The sequence below is a fragment of the Somniosus microcephalus genome, chromosome 6 (genome assembly GCF_052327205.1).
Source record: "Somniosus microcephalus isolate GS21.2 chromosome 6, FLI_Smic_1.0, whole genome shotgun sequence".
NCBI classification, from domain to species: Eukaryota; Metazoa; Chordata; class Chondrichthyes; order Squaliformes; family Somniosidae; genus Somniosus; species Somniosus microcephalus.
Window position 1 is genome coordinate 189,616,413 of NC_140992.1, and position 26,123 is coordinate 189,642,535.

Below are 26,123 nucleotides of genomic sequence, written 5' to 3' on the forward strand. Positions count from 1 at the left end.
AGAGAGAAACACAAACTGGGGGAGAGAGAGAGAAACACCAAATAGGGAGAGCGGGAAACACAAACTCGGGGAGAGAGAGATACACAATCTGGGAGAGAGAGAGAAATACCAACTGAGGGAGAGAGAGTGAAACACAAACTGGGGAGGGAGAGAAACACAAACTGGGGAGGGAGAGAGAAACACATTCAGGGAGAGAGAGAGAAACACAAACTGAGGGAGAGAGAGAGGCGCAAACTGGGGAGAGAGAGAGAGGGAGAAACACAAACTGAAGGAGAGAGAGAAACACAAACTGGGGAGAGAGAGAGAAACACCAAATGGGGAGAGCAGGAAACACAAACTCGGGGAGAGAGAGAAACACAAACTGGTGAAGAGAGAGAAACTCAAATTGGGGAGAGAGAGATACACAATCTGGGAGAGAGAGAGAAATACCAACTGAGGGAGAGAGAGTGAAACACAAATTGGGGAGAGAGAGAGAAACTCAAATTGGGGAGAGAGAGATACACAATCTGGGAGAGAGAGAGAAATACCAACTGAGGGAGAGAGAGAGAAACACAATCTGTGGGAGAGCAAGAGAAAAACCTACTGAGGGTGAGAGAGAAACACAACTGTGGAGAGCATGAAACACAAACTGGGGGAGAGAGAGAAACACAAACTGAGGGAGAGAGAGAAACACAAACTGTGGGAGAGAAAGAGAAACACAAATTGGGGAGAGAGAGAGAAAAAATACTGAGGAAGAGAGAAAGAATCACAAACTGGAGAGGGACAGAAACACAAACTGGGGGAGAGGGAGAAATGCAAGCTGAGGTAGAGAGAGAGAAACACGAAATGGCAGAGACGGAAACACAAACTGGGGAAGAGAGAGAAAAATTAACGGAGGGAGAGAGAGCAAAGCACAAATTGGGCAGAGAGAGAAACACAAACTGGCAGAGAGAGAGAAACACAAACTGTGTAGAGTGAGAAAAACACTAACGGAGGGAGTGAGAGAGTGAAACACAAACTGGGGAGAGAGAGAGAAGAACACAAACTGACAGAGAGAGAGAAACACAAACTGACAGAGAGAGACAGAAACGCAATCTGGGGAGAGGAAGAGAGAAAAACAAACTGGGGGAGAGAGAGAGAAACAGAAATTGGGGGAGAGACAGAGAAATACAAACTCAGGAGAAAATGAGAGAGAAACACACACTGGGGAGAGAAAGAGAAACACAAACTAGGGGAGGGAGAGAGAGCGAGGAACACAAATGGGGAGAGAGAGAGACACACAAACTGGGGAGAGAGAGAGAAACACAAACTGGGGAGAGAGAGAGAAACACAAACTGAGGAGAGAGAGAGAAACACAAACTGAGGAGAGAGAGAGAAACACAAACTGAGGAGAGAGAGAAACACAAACTGAGGGAGAGAGAGGGAAACACAAAGCGGGGAGAGAGAGAAATATAAACTGAGGGAGAGAGAGAGAAACACAAACTGGGGGAGAGAGACAGAAACACAACTGGCGAGAGAGAAACACAAATTGAGTGTGAGAGAGAGAGAAACAAATTGAGGGAGAGAGAGAGAAGCAGACTGAGGGAGAGAGAGAGAAATACAAACTGAGGGAGAGAGAGCAAAGCACAAACTGGGGAGAGTGAGATAGAAACACAACTAGGGAGAGAGAAACAAAAATTCAGTGAAAGGGAGAGAGAAACAAATTGAGGGAGAGAGAAAAACACAGACTGAGGGAGAGAGAGAGAAATACAAACTGTCGAGGGAGAGAGAGAAACACAAACTGGGGATAGCGAGAGGGAGAAACACAAACCGGGGAGAGATAGAGAAACACAAACTGGGGATAGTGAGAGGGAGAAACACAAACCGGGGAGAGATAGAGAAACAGAAACTGGGGGTGAGAGAGATACACACAAACTGGGGAGAAAGAGAGAGAGAAACACAAACTGAGGAAGAGAGAGAGAGAATCAAACTGGGGAGAGAGAGACACACACACACAAACTGAGGAAGAGAGAAAGGGAAACACAAACTGCGGGAGGGAGAGATACATTCAAACTGGGGAGAAAGAGAGAGAAAATAACACAAACTGGGCAGAGAGAGAGAAAGACACACACAAATTGGGGAGAGAGAAACACAAATTGGCAGAGACGGAAACAAACTGGGGAAAGAGAGAGAAAAATTAACGGAGGGAGAGAGAGCGAAACTGGCAGAGAGAAACACAAACTGTGTAGAGTGAGAAAAACACTAATGGAGGGAGTGAGAGAGTGAAACACTAACTGGGGAGAGAGAGAGAAACACAATCTGAGGGAGAGAGGTGCAAATTGGGGGAGAGAGAGAGAAACACAAACTGGGGGGAGAGAGAGTAACACAAACTGGGGAGTGAGAGAGAAACTCCAAATGGGAGAGAGAGCGAAACAAAAACTGGGGAGACAGAGAGAGACAGAATCTAAGAGAGAGAAAAAACACTGGAGAGAGAGGGACACACACAAACTGGGGGAGAGAGAGTGATTCAAACTGGGGAGAGAGGTAACACAAACGGGAGAGAGAGTGAAACACAAACTGGGGAGAGAAACACAAACTGGGGGAGAGAGAGAGAAACACAAATTCGGGGGGAGAGAGAGAGGAACACAAACTGGGGAGAGAAAAAGAGAAACACAAACTGGGGGAGGGAGAGAAACACAATCTGGGGGGAGAGAGAGAAACACAAACTGGCAGAGAGAGAGAGAAACACAAACTGGGGAGAGAGAGAGAAACACAAACGTGGGAGGAGAGAATGCGAAAAACAAATTTAAGGAGAGTGAGTAACACAAACTGAGGGAGAGTGAGAGATACAAACTGGGGAGCGATAGAGAGAAATACAAACTGGGGAGAGAGAGAGAAACACCAAATGGGGAGAGAGATAAACAAAAACTGGGGAGGCAGAGAGAGGCAGAATCTGAGAGAGAGAGATACAAACTGGCGAGAGAGGTAAACACAAACTGGGGAGAGAGAGTGAAACACAAACTGGGGAGAGAGAAACACATTCAGGGAGAGAGAGAGAAACACAAACTGAGGGAGAGAGGTGCAAACTGGGGGAGAGAGAGAGTGAAGCACAAACTGGGGGGAGAGAGAGAAACACAAACTGGGGAGTGAGAGAGAAACTCCAAATGGGGGAGAGAGTGAAACAAAAACTGGGGAGACAGAGAGAGACAGAATCTAAGAGAGAGAAAAAACGCTGGAGAGAGAGGGACACACACAAACTGGGGGAGAGGGAGTGATACAAACTGGGGAGAGAGGTAACACAAACTGGGGAGAGAGAGTGAAACACAAATTCGGGGGGAGAGAGAGAGGAACACGAACTGGGGAGAGAAAGAGAAACACAAACTGAGGAGAGAGAGAGAAACACAAACTAGGGAGAGAGAAACACAAACTGGGGAGAGAGAGAGAAACGCAAACTGGGGAGAGAGAGAGAAACACAAACTGGGTGAGAGAGAGCAACATAAACTGGGTGAGAGAGAGAAACATAAACTGGGGAGAGAGAGAGAGAAACACAAACTGGGTGAAAGAGAGAAACATAAACTGAGGGAGAGAGAAACACAACTGGGAGAGAGAGAGAAACACCAACTGGGGGAGGGAGAGAAACACAAACTGGGGGAGAGAGAGAGAAACTCAAACTGGGGGAGAGAGAGACACACAAACTGGGGGAGAGCGGGAAACACAAACTGGGGAGAGAGAGAAGCACAAACTGGTGGAGAGAGAGAAGCACAAATTGGGGGGAGAGAGTGAAATACAAACTGAGGGAGAGAAAGAGAAACACAAATTGAGGGAGAGAGAGAGAAACACAAACGGGGGAGTGAGAGAGAGAAACACAAAGTGAGGGAGAGAGAGAAACACAACTGGGAGAGAGAGAAACACCAGAAAATGCTGGAAATACTCATCTGTTACATCTCCAGCTTTTTCCAGTTCTGATGAAGGGTCCCAGACCTGAAACGTTAACTCTGTTTCTCTCTCCACGGATGCTGCCTCGCCTGCTGAGTATTTCCAGCATTTTCTGTTGTTATTTCAGATTTCCAGCTTCCGCAGTATTTTGCTATTATATTAGTGTTTGGTTCACTGCCACCTCTCTTCTAGGAATGCCCACCTTAAAGAAGTTCTGCTCTTCTCTCCGACGGGAGTTCCGTTTGTCTATTCAGCCTTGTTCATCTTCATTGCTTTCAGTTTCCCTTCTCGTGTTTGATCAGGTATCTGCCAAGACTCAGTTTCACAGCCACATCTCTTTCCTCAGTAACTGTCTTCGGTTCAGAGTTATTCCACGTGGATTCTAACTGAACTTCCACCCTTCATGTTTCGGATCCACCCAGGATTACAAATATCTTCTCGATATTCATCATTCCTCGAACTACTGCTCTCGCCGCATCTTGAGATCCACGCTCAACACCATGCGCCGCCACATGAACAACCTCGACCTCTCTCTTCAGCAGCACCGACGCACTCTATTTCAAAGCTGTCCGGGTCCACAGTTCCATTTCATCCTTCGACTCATCCGACGCGTCAACAAAAAACTTTTTTTCTTCCTTTCTGATGTCAAGGATCGCAAGCTTCATCAACTCGTGGACACCAACGCCCCTCCAGAACCTTCTTCCCCATTACTTTCCTCTGATCCCATCCCGTCTTCCAATCTCACCCCCTGCCGTGTTTTCACTATCCCCTCTGACAATCCCCTCTCTGACCCTGAATGATCAGCCCTCAGCAAAGGCCTGCGCTTCATCCCCTTACGCCCCCATCTGAATGAATTTCGAGCTCGGCACAATGCTGAGCTCTTCTTCCGTCGCCTTTGTCTCCGTGCCCACTTCTCTGGCCAGGAGTCTTCCCCCTGCACGGTTGATCCTTTCTCCCGCTTTCTACATTCTCGTTCTACTTGGACCCCTCCCTCTGGCCTCTCACCCTCTCTAGATCTTTTCATTGCTAACTGCCGATGTGACATCGGCCGTCTCCATTTCTCTGCTCCCCTCTCTCACTCCAACCTACCTCCCTCTGAACTTGCAGCACTCCGTTCTCTCCGATCCAACCCTAACATTATCATTAAACCTACTGATAAGGGTGGTGCTGTTGTTGTTTGGCGAACCGACCTCTTCCGTGCGGAAGCTGAACACTAACTCTCCAACACCTCCTCCTACCTCCACCTGGACCATGACCCCACTAGCAAACATCAAGCCATTGTTTCCAAGTGTGTCACTGACCTCATCTCTTCTGGAGATCTTCCCTCCATGGCCGCCAACCTCATAGTCCCCCAAACCCGGACAGCCCACTTCTACCTCCTTCCCAAGATCCACAAACAGGACTGCCCTGGTAGACCCATCATTTCAGCCTGTTCTTGCCCCATGGAACTTATCTCTTCCTATCTCAACTCTGTTTTTTCTCCCCTTGTCCAGCCTCTTCCCACCTACATTCGCGACTCTTCCGACGCCCTCCGTCACTTTAACAGTTTCCAGTTTCCTGGCCCCAACAGTCTCCTTTTCACTATGGACGTCCAATCCGTCTACACCTCCATCCCCCACCAGGATGGCCTGGGGGCGCTCCGCTTCTTCCTTGAACAGAGGCCCAACCAGTCCCCATCCACCACCACCCTCCTCCACCTGGCTGAGCTTGTTCTCACATTGAACAACTTCTCCTTTGACTCCACTCACTTCCTCCAAATTAAAGGTGTTGCTATGGGAACCCACATGGGCCCTAGCTATGATGATAGCAAAATACGGCGGATGTTAGAAATCCGAAATAACAACAGAAAATGCTGGAAAAACTCAGCAGGTCAGGCAACATCCGTGGACAGAAATTTCTGTCCATGGATGTTGCCTGACCTGCTGAGTTTTTCCAGCATTTTCTGTTGTTATTTTGGGCCCTAGCTATGCCTGCCTGTTCATGGGATATGTGGAACATTCTTTGTTCCAGTCCTACTCAGGTCCCCTCCCTCACCTCTTTTTCCGGTACATCGATGACTGTATTGGTGCCGTTTCCTGCCCTCGCCCTGAACTAGATAAGTTCATGCACTTTACTTCCATTTCCACCCTTCCCTCACCTTCACATGGTCCATCTCCGACTCTTCCCTTCCCTTCCTTGACTTCTCCGTCTCCATTTCTGGCGATTGGCTTTCGACAAACATCCACTACAAGCCCACTGACTCCCACAGCTACCTGGACTACACTTCCTCCCACCCCACTTCCTGTAAGGAATCTATTCCATTCTCCCAGTTTCTCCGTCTCTGCTGCGTCTGTTCTGACGATGCCACCTTCCATACCAGTACTTCCGACATGTCTTCCTTTTTCCTCAACCGAGAGTTCCCCTCTACTGTGGTTGACACGGCCCTTGACCGTGTCCGTTCTATTTCCCGCATTTCTGCTCTCACACCTTCCCCTCCCTCCCAGAACCACGATAGGATTCCCCTTGTCCTCACCTTTCACCCCACCAGCATTCCGAAGGGACCGCTCCCTCCGCGACACCCTGGTCCACTCCTCAATCACCCCCAGCAGCCCTTCTCCTTCACCTGGCACCTTCCCGTGCAAGCGCAGGAGATGCAACACATGCCCTTTTACCTCCTCCCTTCCCACTGTCCAGGGCCCCAAACACCCCTTCCAGGTGAAACAGCAATTTACTTGTAGTTCGTGCAATTTAATATACTGTATTCGCTGCTCACGATGCGGTCTCGTCTACATTGGGGAGACCAAACGCAGATTGGGCGACCGCTTTGCGGAACACCTCCGTTCAGTCCGTAAGGGTGACCCTGAGCTTCTGGTAGCCTGTCACTTTAATTCACCGCTTCACTCCCACTCTGACCTCTCCGTCCTCAGTCTATTACATTGTTCCAATGAAGCTCAGCGTAAGCTCGAGGAACAGCACCTCATCTTTCGATTAGGCACTTTACAGCCTGCTGGACACATTGGCCTACAAATTCAGTGGCCTGCGCCACCAGTTTGTGCCCAAAGAGGGCTTTTGTGCCACTGTGCAAACCTACTGCGATATTTAGCGGGGCACTAATGGCGGCGTTAGCCAGTAGCGCTGCGCCGCCACCGATGACGTCACCGGTGTGCGCAGCGCCCCGCTATTGCCCCGCTGGCCATATTTTGTCACTGCCGCCTCCCCCGTGCCGGCCGCAAACAGTGACCGGTACACGGGGCCTACCTGTGCCGGTAGTGGGGCGAGTTAAGGTGGAGGTGCGGCCGGCCACTTTTTCAGCGGCCGCCTGCCCGCACCTCCGTCCCCGGCCTCCTACACCGCCCCCCCCCCCGCGGCATTGCCGGCTGTTTCCAGAGAGCCCGGCACTTCTCCTTGGTGCCGGGCTCATTTGCTGGCACTCGCGAGCGGGGATCACGCTGTTGCAGGCACCTCCCCCTTAAGAGTGAGAGGAAGGCCTGCAGTACCGCAGGCTGCCGTGCCACAGCGGGTGGCGCTGCGGCACTTTGCACGCCGATATTCAGTTTCAGCGCCCCAAGCGGGGCGCCGAAACCCTTGTTTAGCGGCCGGCTTCCACTTGGGGCGCTGAAACTGAATATCCCGCTGGCGCAAGTGGCTCCGCGCGCAGCGGTAATTCTGGCGCCCAGGCGAGCTGGGCGCCCCTAACTGAATTTCTAGGCCATTGAGTTCAACAATTTCAGATAATTATCCCTGCCCCCATTTTTCATGCAGTATGATTTCTGCCACTCCCATTTGCAACATTTTATTTTTCCTGCCTCTTACAAAAATACAGGATATTCTTTCAATTCTCCCCCCCCCCCCGCCCCCCCCCCCCCCACCCCCCGTCTCTGCACCTGCTTAATATCTGTTACATCTCCAGCTTTTTCCAGTTCTGATGAAGGGTCCCAGACCTGAAACGTTAACTCTGTTTCTCTCTCCACGGATGCTGCCTGGCCTGCTGAGTATTTCCAGCATTTTCAGTTGTTATTTCAGATTTCCAGCATCCACAGTATTTTGCTATTATATGAGAGAGTAACACAAACAGGGAGAGAGAGAGAGCAAAACAAACTGGGGAGAGAGAGAGTGCAAAAACAAATTGAGGGAGAGAGAGAAACACAAACTGAGGGAGAGAGAGAGATACACCAAATGGGGGAGAGAGCAAAACAAAAGCTGGGGAAAGAGAGACAGAATCTGAGAGAGAGAAAAAAACTGGAGAGAAGGGGATACACACAAACTGGGGGAGAGAGAGAGATACAAACTCGGGAGACAGGTAGCACAAACTGGGGATAGAGAGTTAAACACAAACTGGGGAGAGAGAGAGTGCAAAAAACAAATTGAGGGAGAGAGAGAAACAAACTGAGGGAGAGAGAGAGATACAAACTGGGGAGGGAGAGAGAGAAACACAATCTGGGGGGAGAGAGAGAAACACAAACTGGCAGAGAGAGAGAGAAACACAAACTGGGGAGAGAGAGAGAAACACAAACGTGGGAAGAGAGAGAATGCGAAAAACAAATTGAAGGAGAGTGAGTAACACAAACTGAGGGAGAGCGAGAGATAAAAACTGGGGAGAAAGACAGAAACACCAAATGGGGGAGAGAGAGAAACACAAACCGGGGGGGAGAGAGAAACACAAAATGGGGAGAGAGAGAAATAAAAACTGAGGGAGGGAGAGAGAGAAACGCAAACTGAGGAGACAGAGAGAAACACAAACTGGGGGAGGGAGAGATACACCCACAAACTGAGGGAGGGAGAGAGGGAAACACAAACTGGGGAGACAGAGAGAAACACATACTGTGGAGAGCGAGAGAGAAACAGAAATTGGGAGAGAGAGAGATACACAAACTGGGGGAGGGAAAGAAACACAAACTGAGGAGAGGGTGAGAAATACCAGCTGTGGTAGAGAGAGTGAAACTCAAATCGAGGTGGGAGAGAAACACAATCTGGGGGAGAGAGAGAAATACCAACTGAGGGAGAGAGAGAAACACAAACAAAGAGAGAGAGAGACAGAAACACAAACTGGGGAGAGAGAGAGAGAAACACAAACAGGAGAGAGATAGAGAAACAGAAACAGAAGGACAGAGAGAGAAACACAAACTGGGGGAGAAAGAGAAAAACAAACTGGGGGAGAAAGAGAAACACAAACTGGGGAGAGAGAGAGACACAAAATGTGGGAGAGAGCAGGAAACACAAACTGGGGGAGAGAGAGAAACACAAACTGGTGGAGAGAGAGAAACACAAATTGGGGAGGAGAGTGAAACACAAGCTGAGGGAGAGAGAGCGAAACACAAATTGAGGGACAGAGAGAGAAACACAAACGGGGGAGTGAGAGAGAGAAACACAAACTGGGGAGAGAGAGATATACAATCTGGGAGAGAGAGAGAAATACCAACTGAGGGCGAGAGAGAATCACAAACTGGGGGTGAGAGAAACACAAACTGAGGGAGAGAGAGAAACACAAACTGAGGGAGGGAGAGAGTGAAAAGCAAACTGAGGGAGAGAGAGAAACACAAATTGAGGGAGAGAGAGAGACACAAACTGAGAGAGAGATAGAGTAACAAAAACTGGAGAGAGAGACACACACACAAACTGGGGGAGAGAGAGACAAACTGGGGTGAGAGAGTAACTCAAACAGGGAGAGAGAGAGAGCAACACAAACTGGGGAGAGAGAGAGTGCAAAAAACAAATTGAGGGAGAGTGAGTAACACAAACTGAGGGAGAGCGAGAGATACAAACTGGGGAGAAAGACAGAAACACCAAATGGGGGAGAGAGAGAAACACAAACCGGGGGGGAGAGAGAAACACAAAATGGGGAGAGAGAGAAATAAAAACTGAGGGAGGGAGAGAGAGAAACGCAAACTGAGGAGACAGAGAGAAACACAAACTGGGGGAGGGAGAGATACACCCACAAACTGAGGGAGGGAGAGAGGGAAACACAAACTGGGGAGACAGAGAGAAACACATACTGTGGAGAGCGAGAGAGAAACAGAAATTGGGAGAGAGAGAGATACACAAACTGGGGGAGGGAAAGAAACACAAACTGAGGAGAGGGTGAGAAATACCAGCTGTGGTAGAGAGAGTGAAACACAAATCGAGGTGCGGGAGAAACACAATCTGGGGGAGAGAGAGAAATACCAACTGAGGGAGAGAGAGAAACACAAACAAAGAGAGAGAGAGACAGAAACACAAACTGGGGAGAGAGAGAGAGAAACACAAACCGGAGAGAGATAGAGAAACAGAAACAGAAGGACAGAGAGAGAAACACAAACTGGGGGAGAAAGAGAAAAACAAACTGGGGGAGAAAGAGAAACACAAACTGGGGAGAGAGAGAGACACAAAATGTGGGAGAGAGCAGGAAACACAAACTGGGGGAGAGAGAGAAACACAAACTGGTGGAGAGAGAGAAACACAAATTGGGGAGAGAGAGTGAAACACAAGCTGAGGGAGAGAGAGCGAAACACAAATTGAGGGACAGAGAGAGAAACACAAACGGGGGAGTGAGAGAGAGAAACACAAACTGGGGAGAGAGAGATATACAATCTGGGAGAGAGAGAGAAATACCAACTGAGGGCGAGAGAGAATCACAAACTGGGGGTGAGAGAAACACAAACTGAGGGAGAGAGAGAAACACAAACTGAGGGAGGGAGAGAGTGAAAAGCAAACTGAGGGAGAGAGAGAAACACAAATTGAGGGAGAGAGAGACACACACAAACTGAGAGAGAGATAGAGTAACAAAAACTGGAGAGAGAGACATACACACAAACTGGGGGAGAGAGAGACAAACTGGGGTGAGAGAGTAACTCAAACAGGGAGAGAGAGAGAGCAACACAAACTGGGGAGAGAGAGAGTGCAAAAAACAAATTGAGGGAGAGAGAGAAACACAAACTGAGGGAGAGAGAGAGATACACCAAATGGGGGAGAGAGCAAAACAAAAGCTGGGGAGAGAGAGACAGAATCTGAGAGAGAGAAAAAAACTGGAGAGAGGGGGATACACAAACTGGGGGAGAGAGAGATACGAACTGGGGAGACAGGTAACACAAACTGGGGATAGAGAGTTAAACACAAACTGGGGAGAGAGAGAGTGCAAAAAACAAATTGAGGGAGAGAGAGAAACAAACTGAGGGAGAGAGAGAGATACAAACTGGGGAGGGAGAGAGAGAAACACAATCTGGGGGAGAGAGAGAAACACAAACTGGCAGAGAGAGAGAAACACAAACTGGGGAGAGAGAGAGAAACACAAACGTGGGAAGAGAGAGAATGCGAAAAACAAATTGAAGGAGAGTGAGTAACACAAACTGAGGGAGAGCGAGAGATACAAACTGGGGAGAGAGAGAGAAACACCAAATGGGGGAGAGAGAAAAACAAAAACTGGGGAGACAGAGAGAGGCAAAATCTGAGAGAGGGAGAGAGAGATAGAGAGAGATACAAACTGGCAAGAGAGGTAAACACAAACTGGGGAGAGAGAGTGAAACACAAACTGGGGAGAGAGAGAAACACAAACTGAGGGATAGAGAGGGAGAAATAAACTGGGGGGTGAGAGAGATACACCAAATGGGGGAGAGAGCAAAACAAAAGCTGGGGAGACAGACAGAGACAGAATCTGAGCGAGAAAAAAACTGGAGAGAGAGGGACACACACAAACTGGGGGAGAGAGAGATACAAACGGGGGAGACAGGTAACACAAACTGGGGAGAGAGAGTTAAACACAAACTGGGGAGAGAAACACAAACTGGGGGAGAGAGAGACAAACACAAATTCAGGGAGAGAGAGGGACACAAACTGGGGGAGGGAGAGAGAAACACAAACTGGGTGAGAGAGAGAAACAAAAACCGAGGGAGGGAGAGAAACAGACACTGAGGGAGAGAGCCAAACACAACTGGGGAAAGAGAGAGAGAAACACAAACTGGGTGAAAGAGAGAAACATAAACTGAGGGAGAGAGACAAACAAAACTGGGGAGAGAGAGAGAAAAACACAAACTGGGGGAGAGAGAGAAACACAAACTGGGGAGAGAGAGAAACACAAATTGGTGCAGAGAGAGAAACACAAATTGGGGAGAGAGAGTGAAACACAAACTGAGGGAGAGAAAGAGAAACACAAATTGAGGGAGAGAGAGAGAAACACAAACTGGGGAGAGAGATACACAATCTGGGAGAGAGAGAGAGAAATACCAACTGAGAGTGAGAGAGAAACACAAACTGAGGGGGAGAGAGAAACACAAACTGGGGAGACAGAGAGTGAAAAGCAAACTGAGGGAGAGAGAGAGAAACACAAATGGGGAGAGAAGGAAATATAAACTGAGGGAGAGAGAGAGATACACAAACTGGTGGAGAGAGAGAAACACAAACTGTGGCATAGAGAGAGAGAAAAACAGATTGAGGGAGAGAGAGAAACACAAACTAAGGGAGACAGAGAGAAACACAAACCGGGGGGGGGAGAGAGAAACACAAAATGGGGAGAGAGAGAAATAAAAACTGAGGGAGGGAGAGAGAGAAACACAAACTGAGGAGACAAAGAGAAACACAAACTGGGGGAGGGAGAGATACACCTACAAACTGAGGGAGGGAGAGAGGGAAACACAAACTGGGGAGAAAGAGAGAGAGAAACACATACTGTGGAGAGCAAGAGAGAAACAGAAATTGGGAGAGAGAGAGATACACAAATTGGGGGAGGGAAAGAAACACAAACTGAGGAGAGGGTGAGAAATACCAGCTGAGGTAGAGAGAGTGAAACTCAAATCGAGGTGGGAGAGAAACACAATCTGGGGGAGAGAGAGAGAGAAATCCCAACTGAGGGAGAGAGAGAAACACAAACAAAGAGAGAGAAACACAAACTGGGGAGAGAGAGAGAGAAACACAAACCGGAGAGAGATAGAGAAACAGAAACAGAAGGACAGAAAGAGAAACACAAACTGGGGGAGAAAGAGAAAAACAAACTGGGGGAGAAAGAGAAACACAAACTGGGGAAAGAGAGAGACACAAAATGTGGGAGAGAGGGAAACACAAACTGGGGGAGAGAGAGAGAGAAACATAAACTGGTGGAGAGAGAGAAACACAAATTGGGGAGAGAGAGTGAAACACAAGCTGAGGGAGAGAGAGAGAAACACAAATTGAGGGAGAGAGAGAGAAACACAAACGGGGGAGTGAGAGAGAGAAACACAAACTGGGGAGAGAGAGATATACAATCTGGGAGAGAGAGAGAAGTATCAACTGAGGGCGAGAGTGAATCACAAACTGGGGGTGAGAGAAACACAAACTGAGGGAGAGAGAGAAACACAAACTGAGGGAGGGAGAGAGTGAATAGCAAACTGAGGGAGAGAGAGAAACACAAATTGAGGGAGAGAGAGAGAAACGCAAACTGGGGAGACAGGGTGAAAAGCAAACTGAGGGAGAGAGAGAGAGAAACACATACTGGGGAGCGAGAGAGAGAAACACAAATGGGGAGAGAAAAATAAAAACTGAGGGAGAGAGCGAAACACAAACAGGTGGAGAGAGCAAAACACAAATTCAGGGAGAGACAGCGAGAGAAAAACAAATTGTGGGAGAGAGAGAAACACAAACTAGGGGAGAGAGAGAGAGAAACACAAACTGGGGAGAAACACAAACTGGGGAGAGAAGAAAGAGAGAAACACAAACTCAGGAGAGAGAGAGAAACACAAACTGGGCTGAATGAGAAACACAAACTGGGGAGAGAGAGAGAAACACAAACTGAGGGAGAGAGAGAAATACAACTGAGGGAGAGAGAGAGAAACACAACCTGGGGGTGAGAGAATGGAACACAAACTTCAGAGCGAGAGAGAGGGGGAAACACTATCTGGGTAGGGAGTGACAGGAACACACACTGGGGAGAGAGAGTAGAAACACAAACTGGGGTGAGCGAGAGAAACACAAACTGTGGAGAGAGAGAGAGAGAAAGAGAGAAACACAAACTGGGGAGAGCGAGAGAGAGAAACACAAACTGAGGGAGCGAGAGATACACAAATTGCGAGGGAGAGCATGAAACACAATAGGGGGAGAGTGAAACACAAACTGAGGGAGAGAGAGAAACACAAACTGAGGGAGGGAGAGAGAGAGAAACACAAACTGGGGAGACAGAGTTAAAAGCAAACTGAGGGAGAGAGAGAGAAACGCATACTGGGAGAGAGAGAGAGAGAGAAACACAAATGGGTAGAGAGAAAAATAAAAGCTGAGGGAGAGAGAGAGTGAAACACAAACAGGTGGAGAGAGAGAAACACGAACTCAGGGAGAGACAGAGAGAGAAAAACTAACTGAGGGAGAGAGAGAGAAACAGAAACTGAGGAGACAGAGAGAAACACAAACTGGCAAAGTGAGAGATACACACAAACTGAGGAATAGAGAGAGAGAGAAAAACAAACTGGCAAAGTGAGAGATACACACAAACTGAGGGATAGAGAGAGAGAGAAAAACAAATTGCGGGAGACAGAGAAACACTAACTAAGGGAGACAGAGAAACACAAACTAGGGGAGAGAGAGAGAAACAAACTGGGGGAGAGAGAGAGAAACACAAACTGGTGAGACCGAGAGAGAGAGACACAAACTGAGGGAGCAAGAGAAACACAAATTGGGAGGGAGAGCGAGAAATACAAAAGGGGGAGATAGAGAAACACAACTGAGGGAGAGAGAGAGAGAAAAAAACACAACCTGGGGGAGACAGGGAGAAACACAAACTTGGGAGAGAGAGAGAGACAAACACAAACTGGGGAGAGGGTGAGAAACACAAACTGGGGGAGCGAGAGAAACACAAACTGGGGAGAGAGAGAGACAAACACAAACTGGGGAGAGAGAGAGAAACACTAACTGGGGGAGACAGAAACACGAATTGAAGGAGAGAGAGAAACACAGACTGGGAAGAGAGGGTGAAACACAAACTGGGGAGAGAGATAGAGAAAAGCAAACTGGGGGAAAGAGAGAGAAACAGAAACTGGGGAGAGAGAGAAATACAAGCTGAGGGAGAGACCGAGAGAATGACAAACTGGGAGAGAGAGAGAAACACAAACTGGGGGAGAGAGAGAAACACAAACTGAGGGAGAGAGAGAGAAACACAAACTGGGGAGAGAGAGCAATAAACACAAACTGGGGAGAGAGCGAGAATCACAAATTGGAGAGAGCAAAAGAGAGAGAAACACAAACAAGGGAAGAGAGAGACACACAAACTGGGGGAGAGAGAGGGAAACACAAACTGGGGGAGAGAGTGAGAGAAATACAAACTGGGGAGAGAGAGAGAATCACAAACTGGAGAGAGAGAGAAAGAGAGAGAGAAACATAAACTGAGGGAGAGAGAGAGAAACACAACTGAAGGAGAGAGAGAGAAACACAAACTGGGGAGAGAGAGAAACACAAACCGGGGAAAGGTGGAGAAACACAAACTGAAGGAGAGAGAGAGCAACACAAACTGGGGGAGAAAGAGAAAAACAAACTGGGGCGACATAGAAACACAAACTGAGGAGAGAGGGAAACACAAACTGGGGAGAGGGAAACACAAGCTGGTGGAGAGACAGAAACACAAATTGGGGAGAGAGAGTGAAACACAAACGGGGAGAGAGAGAGAAGAACACAAACTGGAGAGAGAGAGATATACTATCTGGGAGAGAGAGAGAAATAACAACTGAGGGCGAGAGAGAAACACAAACTGAGGGAGAGAGAGAAACACAAATTGAGTGAGAGAGAGAGAAACACAAACTGGGGTGAAAGAGAGTGGAAAGCAAACTGAGGGAGAGAGAGAAACACAAATTGAGGGAGAGAGAAAGAAACACAAACTGGGGAGACAGAGTGAAAAGCAAACTGAGGGAGAGAGAGAGAGAGAGAAACACATACTGGGGAGAGAGAGAGAAACACAAATGGGGAGAGAAAAATAAAAACTGAGGGAGCGAGAGAGCGAAACACAAACAGGTGGAGAGAGAGAAACACAAACTCAGGGAGAGACAGCGAGAGAAAAACAAATTGCGGGAGAGAGAGAAACACAAGCTAGGGGAGAGAGAGAGAAACACAAACTGGGGAGAAAGAGAGAGAAACACAAACTGAAATAGAGAGGGAGGGAGAAACAAACTGGGGGCGAGAGAGAGACACACACAAACTGAGGGAGATGGAGAGAAACAAAGCTGGGGAGAAAGAGAGAGAGAAACACATACTGTGAAGAGTGAGAGAGAAACAGAAACTGGGGGGAGAGAGAGATACACAAACTGGGGGAGCGAAAGAAATACAAACTGAGGAGAGGGAGAGAAATACCAGCTGAGGGAGAGAGAGTGAAACACAAATCGGGGTGAGAGAGAAACACAATCTAGGGGGAGAGATGGAAACACAACTGGGGAGAGAGAGACACACAATAACTGGGGAAGAGAGAAAAACAATAACGGGAGAGATAGGGAGAAACATACTGGGGGAAAGAGAAGATCCGTAAACTAGGGGAGAGAGAGAGAAGCACAAACTGGGGGAGAGAGAGAAAAACACAAACTGAGGGAGAAAGAAACACAAACTGTGGAGAGAGAGAAACACAAACTGGGGGAGAGAGAGAAATACAAAATGGGGGAGAGAGGGAAACACAAACTGGTGGAGAGAGAGAAACACAAATTGGGGTGAGAGAGTGAAACACAAACTGAGGGAGAGAGAAATACAAATTGAGGGAGAGAGAGAGAAACACAAACCGAGGAGAGAGAGATATACAATCTGGGAGAGAGGGAGAGAAATACCAACTGAGTGAGAGAGAGTGAAACACAAACTGGGGAGGGAGAGAAACACAATCTGTGGGAGAGAGAGAGAAATACCAACTGAGGGTGACAGAGAAACACAACTGTGGAGAGAGAGAAACACAATCTGGGGGGAGAGAGAGAAATACCAACGGAGAGAGAGAGAGTAACACAAATGGAGAGCGAGAGAGAAACACAAACCGGGGAGAGACAGAGAAACACAAACTGGGGAGAAAAGAAAGAGAGAAACACAAACTCAGGAGAGAGAGAGAAACACAAACTGGGCTGAATGAGAAACACAAACTGGGGCGAGAGAGAGAAACACAAACTGAGGGAGAGAGAGAAATACAACTGAGGGAGAGAGAGAGAAACACAATCTGGGGGTGAGAGAATGAAACACAAACTTGGGAGAGAGAGAGAGAGGGAAACACTATCTGGGTAGGGAGTGAGAGAAACATACACTGGGGAGAGAGAGTAGAAACACAAACTGGGGAGAGTGAGAGAAACACAAACTGTGGAGAGAGAGAGAGAGAAACACAAACTGGGGAGAGCGAGAGAGAGAAACACAAACTGAGGGAGCGAGAGATACACAAATTGCGAGGGAGAGCGAGAAACACAAAAGGGGGGAGAGTGAAACACAACTGAGGGAGAGAGAGAGAGAAAAATAACACAACCTGGGGGAGACAGGGAGAAACACAAACTTGGGAGATAGAGAGAGACAAACACAAACTGGGGAGAGGGTGAGAAACACAAACTGGGGGAGAGAGAGAAACACAAACTGGGAAGAGAGAGAAACTCAAACTGGGGAGAGAGAGAGAGAGAGAAAAGCAAACTGGGGAAAGAGAGAGAAACAGAAACTGGGGAGCGAGAGAGAGAAATACAAACTGAGGGAGAGAGCGAGAGAAACACAAACTGGGGAGAGAGAGAGAAACACAAACTGGGGGAGAGAGAGAAACACAAACTGAGGGAGAGAGAGAGAAACACAAACTGAGGGAGAGAGAGAGAAACAAAAACTGGGGAGACAGAGAGTGAAAAGCAAACAGAGACAGAAAGAGAAATACATACTGGGGAGAGAGAGAAACACAAATGGGGAGAAAGAGAACTAAAAACTGAGGGAGAGAGAGCGAAACACAAACAGATGGAGAGAGAAGAACACAAACTCAGGGAAAGACAGAGAGAGAAAAACAAATTGAGGGAGAGAGAGAAACAAACTGAGGAGACAGAGAGAAACACAAACTGGCAGAGGGAGAGATACACACAAACTGAGGGATTGAGAGAGAGAGAGAAAAACAAATTGCGGGAGAGAGAGAAAGAGAAACTAAGGGAGACAGAGAGAAACACAAACTAGTGGAGAGAGAGCGAAACACAAACTGGGGAGAGAGAGTGAAACACAAACTGGCGAGAAAGAGACAGAAACACAAACTGAAATAGAGAGGGAGCGAGAGACAAACTGGGGGCGAGTGAGAGAGACACACAAACTGAGCGAGAGAGAGAGAAACAAAACTGGGGAGAAAGAGAGAGAGAAACACATACTGTGGAGAGCGAGAGAGAAACAGAAACTGGGCAGAAAGAGAGAGAAACACAAATTGAAAAAGAGAGGGTGCAAGAAACAAACTGGGGGCGCGAGAGCAACACACATAAACTGAGGGAGATAGAGAGAAACAAAACTGGGGAGAAAGAGAGAAACACATACTGTGAAGAGCGAGAGAGAAACAGAAACTGGGGGGAGCGAGAGATACACAAACTGGGGGAGGGACAGAAACACAAACTGAGGAGAGGGAGAGAAATACCAGCTGAGGGAGAGAGAGTGAAACACAAATCGGGGTGAGAGAGAAACACAATCTAGGGGGAGAGATGGAAACACAACTGGGGAGAGAGGGACACACATAAACTGGGGAAGAGAGAAAAACAACAACGTGAGAGATAGGGAGAAACAAACTGGGGGAGAGAGAAGAACCATAAACTAGGGGAGAGAGAGAGAAACACAAACTGGGGAGAGAGAGAAACAGAAACTGGGGGAGTTAGAGAAATACAAAATGGGGGAGAGAGGGAAACACAAACTGGGGGAGAGAGAGAAACACAAACGGGTGGAGAGAGAGAAGCACAAACTGGGGGAGAGAGAGAAACACAAACTGGTGGAGAGAGAGAAACACAAATTGGGGGAGAGAGAGAGAAACACAAACTGGGGAGAGAGAGATATACAATCTGTAAACTTTCATGCCAATAAAGCATTTGAACTGAACTGAACTGAAAACTGAATGAAACACAAACTGAGGGAGAGAGAAACACAAATTGAGGGAGAGAGAGAGAAACACAAACTGGGGAGAGAGAGATATACAATCTGGGAGAGAGAGAGATAAATACCAACTGAGGGAGAGAGAGTGAAACAGAAACTGGGAAGGGAGAGAAACACAATCTGTGGGAGGGAGAGAGAAATACCAACTGAGGGCGAGAGAGAAATGCAACTGCCTAGAGAGAGAAACACAATCTGGGGGGAGAGAGAGAAATACCAACTGAGGGAGAGAGAGAAACACAAACGAAGTGAGAGAGAGAAACACAAACTGGGGAGAGACAGAGAAACACAAACTGGGGAGCGAAGAAAGAGGGAATCACAAACTCAGGAGAGAGAGAGAGAAACACAAACTGGGCTGAATGAGAAACACAAACTGGGGGAGAGAGAGAGAAACACAAACTGAGGGAGCGAGAGATACACAAATTGGGAGAGCGAGAAACACAAAAGGGGGAGAGAGCAAAACACAACTGAGGGAGAGAGAGAGAGAAAAAAACACAACCTGGGGGAGACAGGGAGAAACAGAAATTGGGAGATAGAGAGAGAGAAACACAAACTGAAGGAGAGCGAGAGAGAGAAACACAAACCGGGAAGAGAGAGAAACACAAACTGGGGAAAGAGAGAGAGAAAAGCAAACTGGGGAAAGAGAGAGAAACAGAAACTGGGGAGAGAGAGAGAAATACAAACGAGTGAGAGAGCAAGAGAAACACAAACTGGGGAGAGAGAGAGAAACACAAACTGGGGGAGAGAGAGAAACACAAACTGGGGAGAGAGAAACACAAACTGAGGGAGAGAGAGAGAAACACAAACTGAGGGAGAGAGAGAAAAACAAATTGCGGGAGAGAAAGACAAACTAAGGGAGACAGAGAAACACAAACTAGGGGAGAGAGAGAGAAACACAAACTGAAATAGAGAGGGAGTGAGAAACAAACTGGGGGAGAGAGAGACACACACAAACTGAGGGAGAGAGAGAGAAACAAAACTGGGGAGAAAGAGAGAGAAATACATACTTTTCTGCCCTTACTGTGCTTTACAGCACTTTACTGCACTTTTACTGCAGTTGCTAAGTACCAAATAGCCACTAGGTGGCAGCACACAATGGGAATCGATCCAACTTACTCAAACCCCTGAATTAACTGGAAAACTAACATAAATTGCTACAGAGAGACAGCACACTCCCCGCTTGGTACAATTCCATTGTACCACTACAGATACAAAATAAACCTAAAGAAAACGTCCTTTGGCTGCAAACATACTCAGAATCCATTCTCTAGGTTTCTTCGGAAAGGAGGGCTACGATCTCCGAGACTGGCCTCAGAAACGCTTTGACAGTCCCCTCCTTGACAATCTTCACCTCCACCTTGCGGACCCTCTTGTCCCTGCTCGGCAGAGTTTTGACAACCAGTCCCACTGGCCATTCATTTCTGTGTGCTTGGCTGTCTTTCAGCAAGACAACATCTCTCACTTTGACATTTGGCTTGTCTTCTGTCCATTTCCTACGGCTCTGTAGGGTGGACAAATACTCTCCTCTCCATCTCTTCCAAAAAGTGTCTGCAAGACACTGGACTTGCTTCCACTGCTTCCTGTGCAGCTCAGCCATGTCAAAGTTTCCAGAGGGGGCTGAAATAGCACTCATCTTTTGAGTCAGGAGCATCATTGGGGTGAGGACTGCAGGCATGTCTGGGTCGGTGGACACCGGCACCAGGGGTCTTGCATTCATGATCACCATGACATCAGCCATGAGAGTGCTTAAGACGCCGTGTGTGAGATGAGTAGGTCCCGTCCGAAGCAGCATAGCATCCAGAATACGCCTGGCAACACCGATGAGCCTCTCCCATGAACCACCCATGTGGGATGAATGCGGGGGGTTAAACACCCACGTGCATCCTTTCTTTTGGAGGTAGCTTCCTACCACTGCATCATCCATGTGGATGTCCAACTCCTTACAGGCACCCACGAAGTTAGTCCCTCTGTCAGAGCGGAGAAGTTTGGCTGGACCACGGATTGAGAAAAACCTCCTCAGTGCATTGATAAAGCTGTCTGTTGACATGGATTCGATCAGCTCAATGTGCACAGCTCTGGTAGACATGCACGTAAAGAGCACCGCCCAGCACTTGCTGCCTGCACTACCTCCTCTTGTGCGACGCGTCATGATGGTCCATGGCCCAAAGACGTCAAGGCCCACGCTGGTGAATGGAGGCTCTGGAGTGAGTCTGTCAGCGGGCAAGTCTGCCATCTTTTGGTCCTCTAACCTCCCTCGTAGCTTGCGGCAGGTAACACACTTGTGGATAACGGAAGAAACCAGACGCTTGCTCCCGATTATCCAGTATCCGGCTGCTCGGATAGCTCCTTCTGTTATGTGTCATCCTTGGTGAGCCACTTGCTCATGATAGTATCTCACGAGTAGTGTGGCAATGTGATGGGTGCGCGGGATGATCAGAGGGTGCTTTTCTTCTCTTGACAAGTCTGCGGATGATATGCGCCCTCCGACCCGGAGCAAACCATCTTCATCTGTAACTGGGTTGAGCTTTTTAAGTGGGCTTTGCTTGGGGAATGTCTGTCCCTCTTCAAGACATTTGAATTCCTCCTTGAAGACATCATGCTGGACAGAGCGAATGATCACACCTTTGGCTTGTGAAAGCTCACTTGGGCTGGATACTTCTTTAGAACATTTCCATCCTTTGCGTTCTATGTTGTCCGAATTCCCCTTGAAGGATGCTGCTACATGAATGAGTCGGGCTGTGGTTCGGCAGTGTGTTCTCCAGCTTGAGAATCGCTCGAAGCGTTGTGAGCCCAACTGAGATTCTGAGGCTTTGGTGACCAGGGTCGTAACTTCAGGCCGAATCTCAGTATCAGCTTCAGGCTCCACAAGGGTGAAGGGATTGGACTCAGGAGTCTCCTCTGTGTTGACATTAGACAGGAAAGAGGGGCCCGAGAACCAACTGCTTTGCTGTAGGTGTGCTGCTGGTATAGACCTGGTAGCATGGTCTGCAGGGTTCAGGTCTGTGGAGACATAGCACCACTGGTCAGGGTGAGTGGATCATCTGATACGAGTCACCCGGTTGGAAACATACACATAAAACCTTCTTGTGGAGTTGTGGATGTAACCAAGTACAATCTTGCTGTCCGTGAAGAACTTGACGGTGCCCACATCGATGTCAATCTCGTCTCTGATCAACTCGTACAGTTGAACAGCCAACACAGCTGCACAAAGCTCGAGACGTGGAATGGTGTGGGCAGGCTGAGGGGCCAACTTGGACTTCCCCATAACGAATCCCACATGGTATTTCCCATCGGTGTCAGCTGCTCTCAAGTAGGCCACAGCTCCTATTGCTACTGTGGAAGCGTCTGAGAAGGTGCACAGCTCTCTTCTCTGTGTTGAAGACAGCGAGCCTGGAATGTAGCACCTCTCTATGTGCAGGCCTTCGAGAGCCTTCAAGGACTCCTTCCATAGGTTCCATTTTGCTTCTTTTTCTGGGAGGAGTGGAGCATCCCACTCACTCTGACCCGATGAGAGTTCCCGTACTAATGCTTTTCCTTGCATTGTTATGGGAGCTACGAACCCCGAAGGGTCGTACAAACTGTTGACTGTGGACGGGACGCCTCTCCGTGTGAATGGCCTTTCTTCACGGGACACCAGGAATGTGAAGCTGTCTGTTTCCAGGTTCCAGGAGAGCCCCAGGCTCCGTTGAAGGGGGAGAGGATCCACTCCAAGGTGCAAATCCTTCAGATCCTTGGCACGGTCCTCTGCAGGGAAGGCTTCCATCACCTGTCCACTGTTCGATGCTACCTTGTGTAGTCTCAGGTTGGACTCTGCCAACATCGCTCTGGTTCTTGTCAGGAGATCTATTGCTTCTTCAGGTGTGGTAACCGAGGTTAGACCATCGTCAACATAGAACTGTCTCTCAACAAAATGCTTCGCATCGGAGCCATATTCTTGCTCACCTTTCTGAGCGGCTCGCCTCGTGCAATAGATAGCCACAGCAGGTGAAGGGCTGTTTCCAAACACGTGGACCTTCATCCTGTACTCCACCACATTCTTGTTGATGTCGTTTTCCTCATGCCACAGGTAGCGGAGATAGTCCCTGTGGTCTTCTCGGATGACGAAGCAATAAAACATTTGCTGCACATCTGCTGTCAGGGCTACAGGTTCTTTCCTGAACCGCAGAAGAACTCCCAACAAGGTGTTGAGGAGTACATCGTTCAGAGATGCTCCTTTACATTCAGCATTTGAATCAAACACAACTCGTAACTGGTCTGGCTTTTGTGGGTGATACACACCAAATGTTGGCAGGTACCAGTGTTCTTTACCTTCTTCCAGAGGTGGAGCAGGCTCGGCTTGGTCGTTGTCCAGCATCTTCTGCATGAACTCTATGTAATGGCCCTTCATTTCTAGCCTTTTCTCCAGTGTTCTCCTGAGTGAGCAGAGGCGCTTCATAGCTTGTTCCCTGTTACTCGGAAGACGGCGTCTGGGAGAGTGAAATGGTAAGGGTGCCACCCAGCTGTGTCCATCGTCCTGGTAGACCTCCTCATCCATGATGGTTAGGAAAGCTTTGTCGTCCATGGATAGTGCTGGCTTGTCATCATCCTTGGACCTTTCAAACACTGAGCATCCTAGGCTGTCTGTGCTCACAGTGAGGCCTGCCTCTTCCTCACAGGCAGAGGAGGTTGACCTATGATGCTGCGTCATGCCATCGTAGTCTTCCTTTACCTGGATCCTGTTTAGGCATGGGCTGAGAAAGGATGTGCGACCGTTGTGCAACACGTTTGCTTTATAGACGTTGACACCCGCTGGTTTGTGGACTGTTCCCAGGCAGACTCCACCCACGAGGACCCATCCCAGGTCAAGCCGCTGCACATAAGGAGCATTGTGGGGCCCGTTGATTTGCTCACGCACCTTGTGCACCCTTAAGATGTCTCGTCCCAAGAGCAGGAGGATTGGAGCGTCCGGGTCCACAGCTGGAATCTTGTTGGCAACTGGCTGTAGGTGGGGCTGATGGCGTGCGACCTCTGGGGAGGGAATTTCCGTCCTATCGTCTGGCATCATGTCACACTCAATTAAGGTGAGGAAGGGAAGCTGTAGTTTCCCATCCATGGACTCGATCATGAAGTTCCCAACTCTCCTACCCGTAGTCTCTGTTGTCCCTGCACAGGTTTTTAGCGTGTACGGAGCTGCGCTGGCCTTGACTTCAAAGAGATTGAAGAATTCTGTCTTCGCTAGAGACTTGTTACTTTGCTCATCAAGCACTGCGTACATTTTGATTGCCTTCTCCTTTCTCCCTGCAGGATATGCTTTAACCAAGCAGATTTTGGAGCATGAGCGTGGGCTGCTTGCATTTCCACAAACCTCTGTACACTTGGAGGTGACTGAAGAAGATGTGCTTTCGCTTTGCTCCCCGCTATCCTCTTTGTCAACCGCAGCACTCTCGGTGGTTGAAGGAGGAGGACCTGGATGCAGGGCTGCGATGTGTTTTTCACTGTTGCACTCGAAGCACTTGATTGTCGCCTTGCAGTCTTTTGCCATGTGTATAGTCGACCCACAACACCTGAAGCAGATGCGATTCTCTTTCAGGTATGATTTGCGCTCATCAATAGGCTTGTCTCTAAAGCTTCGACACTTTTTGAGTGGGTGGGGCTTCTTGTGTATTGGACACTGGCGATCTGGGTCATCCACTTTATTCCCAGCAGAACTGGATTGGTTGACTGAGGGTTCGGCTGGAACATCTGTTTTGTGCATGCTCACAGAGGCTTTATTGCTGTACTTTGTGGGTTTCTCTGTTCTCGAAGGAGCGTAACTGCTGGAGGTGGAGAAAGTGAAACTTGGATCATTCCTCACCTTTGCCTGTTGTTGGACGAACCTAGAGAAGAGAGAGAAGGGGGGAAATGCAACTCCATTGTCCTCCTTGTACTTGGATCCCTTAGCTATCCATTTCTCTTGAAGGTTGTAGGGGAGCTTTTCCACTATTGGGTTTACCCCACGAGCTGTATCCAAATACGAGAGGCCGGTCAGGTAAACTTCTCCCTTGGCACACTCCAGTTCGAGGAGAATGTCGCCCAGTTCTCGGAGCTCGACATTATCTTTGTTGGTTAGCTTCGGAAAGTCCTCAATCTTCTTCAGCAGTGCATGTTCAATGACTTCTGGTGTCCCATAACAGTCTTTGAGACATTGCCAAACCAGGTTGAGGCCTGCTGTGGGATTGCGGACGTGCGCTGAGCGAATTCTCTTCGCCTGTTCTGACGACTCAGCTCTGAGCCACTTTGTCATCAAGTCTAGTTCTTCTCTGGCTGACAGATTCAAGTCCTTGGTGGTACTCAGGAAGGACGCTTTCCATGACCAATAATTTTCAGGACGGTCATCAAATTCTAGAAGGCCTGAACTTAACAATTCTCGGCGGATAAGGTACCTAGCGAGGTCTTGTGCACCTTGTGGCTCGGGTGAGGACTGCTTGGCTGGATTGGCTGAGTGCTGTGGAGGTCTCTGCAGGTAAGTCTTACTTGTTTCTTCTCCTTTAAGCTCAGTGTCTCCAAAAACAGGCTGTTTGTTACTGTGGTGAGTAGCTGGTTCTGCGTCGAGATACCTGGATGTTTCCTTGGAGAACAATTTGGAGTGTTGTTGGACATACTCACTTGTACGTTGCACTGGACTGAGGGGCTGTTCTAGAACATATGCTTCATGGCTGGGCTCCCCGCCTTCGTTCTCCTCACCTTCTTCATAAGCTGCGGCTTCAGCTTTAGCGGCAGCGACAGCTCTCTGGCTTTGGAGAATGTGGAGACTGGCGTCGAGGTCAGCTCTCTGCTTCATCACACTAGCTTCTTTTTCAGCGAAGGACAATTGAGCCTGGGCAGCTTTTGCCTTGGCACGTGCTTTGGCGGCTGCAGAAGCTGTCGATGACGACGGTCTGCTGGACCGCCGAGATGATCTAGAGGATGCTTTAGAGGACTGTGACTTGGCATCATTTGCTCGGAGAGGCTCATGCTTCTCGATTGGCTGGTCAACGTCCTCTATGGTATATTGTCTTCCTGAGCGTAGACTCATGGTAGCTGAGTGGTATCTTCTTGTGCTTGAGCCCGCTGTGCTGTTGTCTTTTTACTTTTCTGCCCTCGCAGCGCTTTCCTATGCAGAGCTAGACAGATAGCTAACAACTTGATATCTTCCCATAAAAATCACAAGGCTTGACTTTTCTTGTAAAGCTTTACTGAAAGATTCTTATTGTAAAACTGAAATACAACAC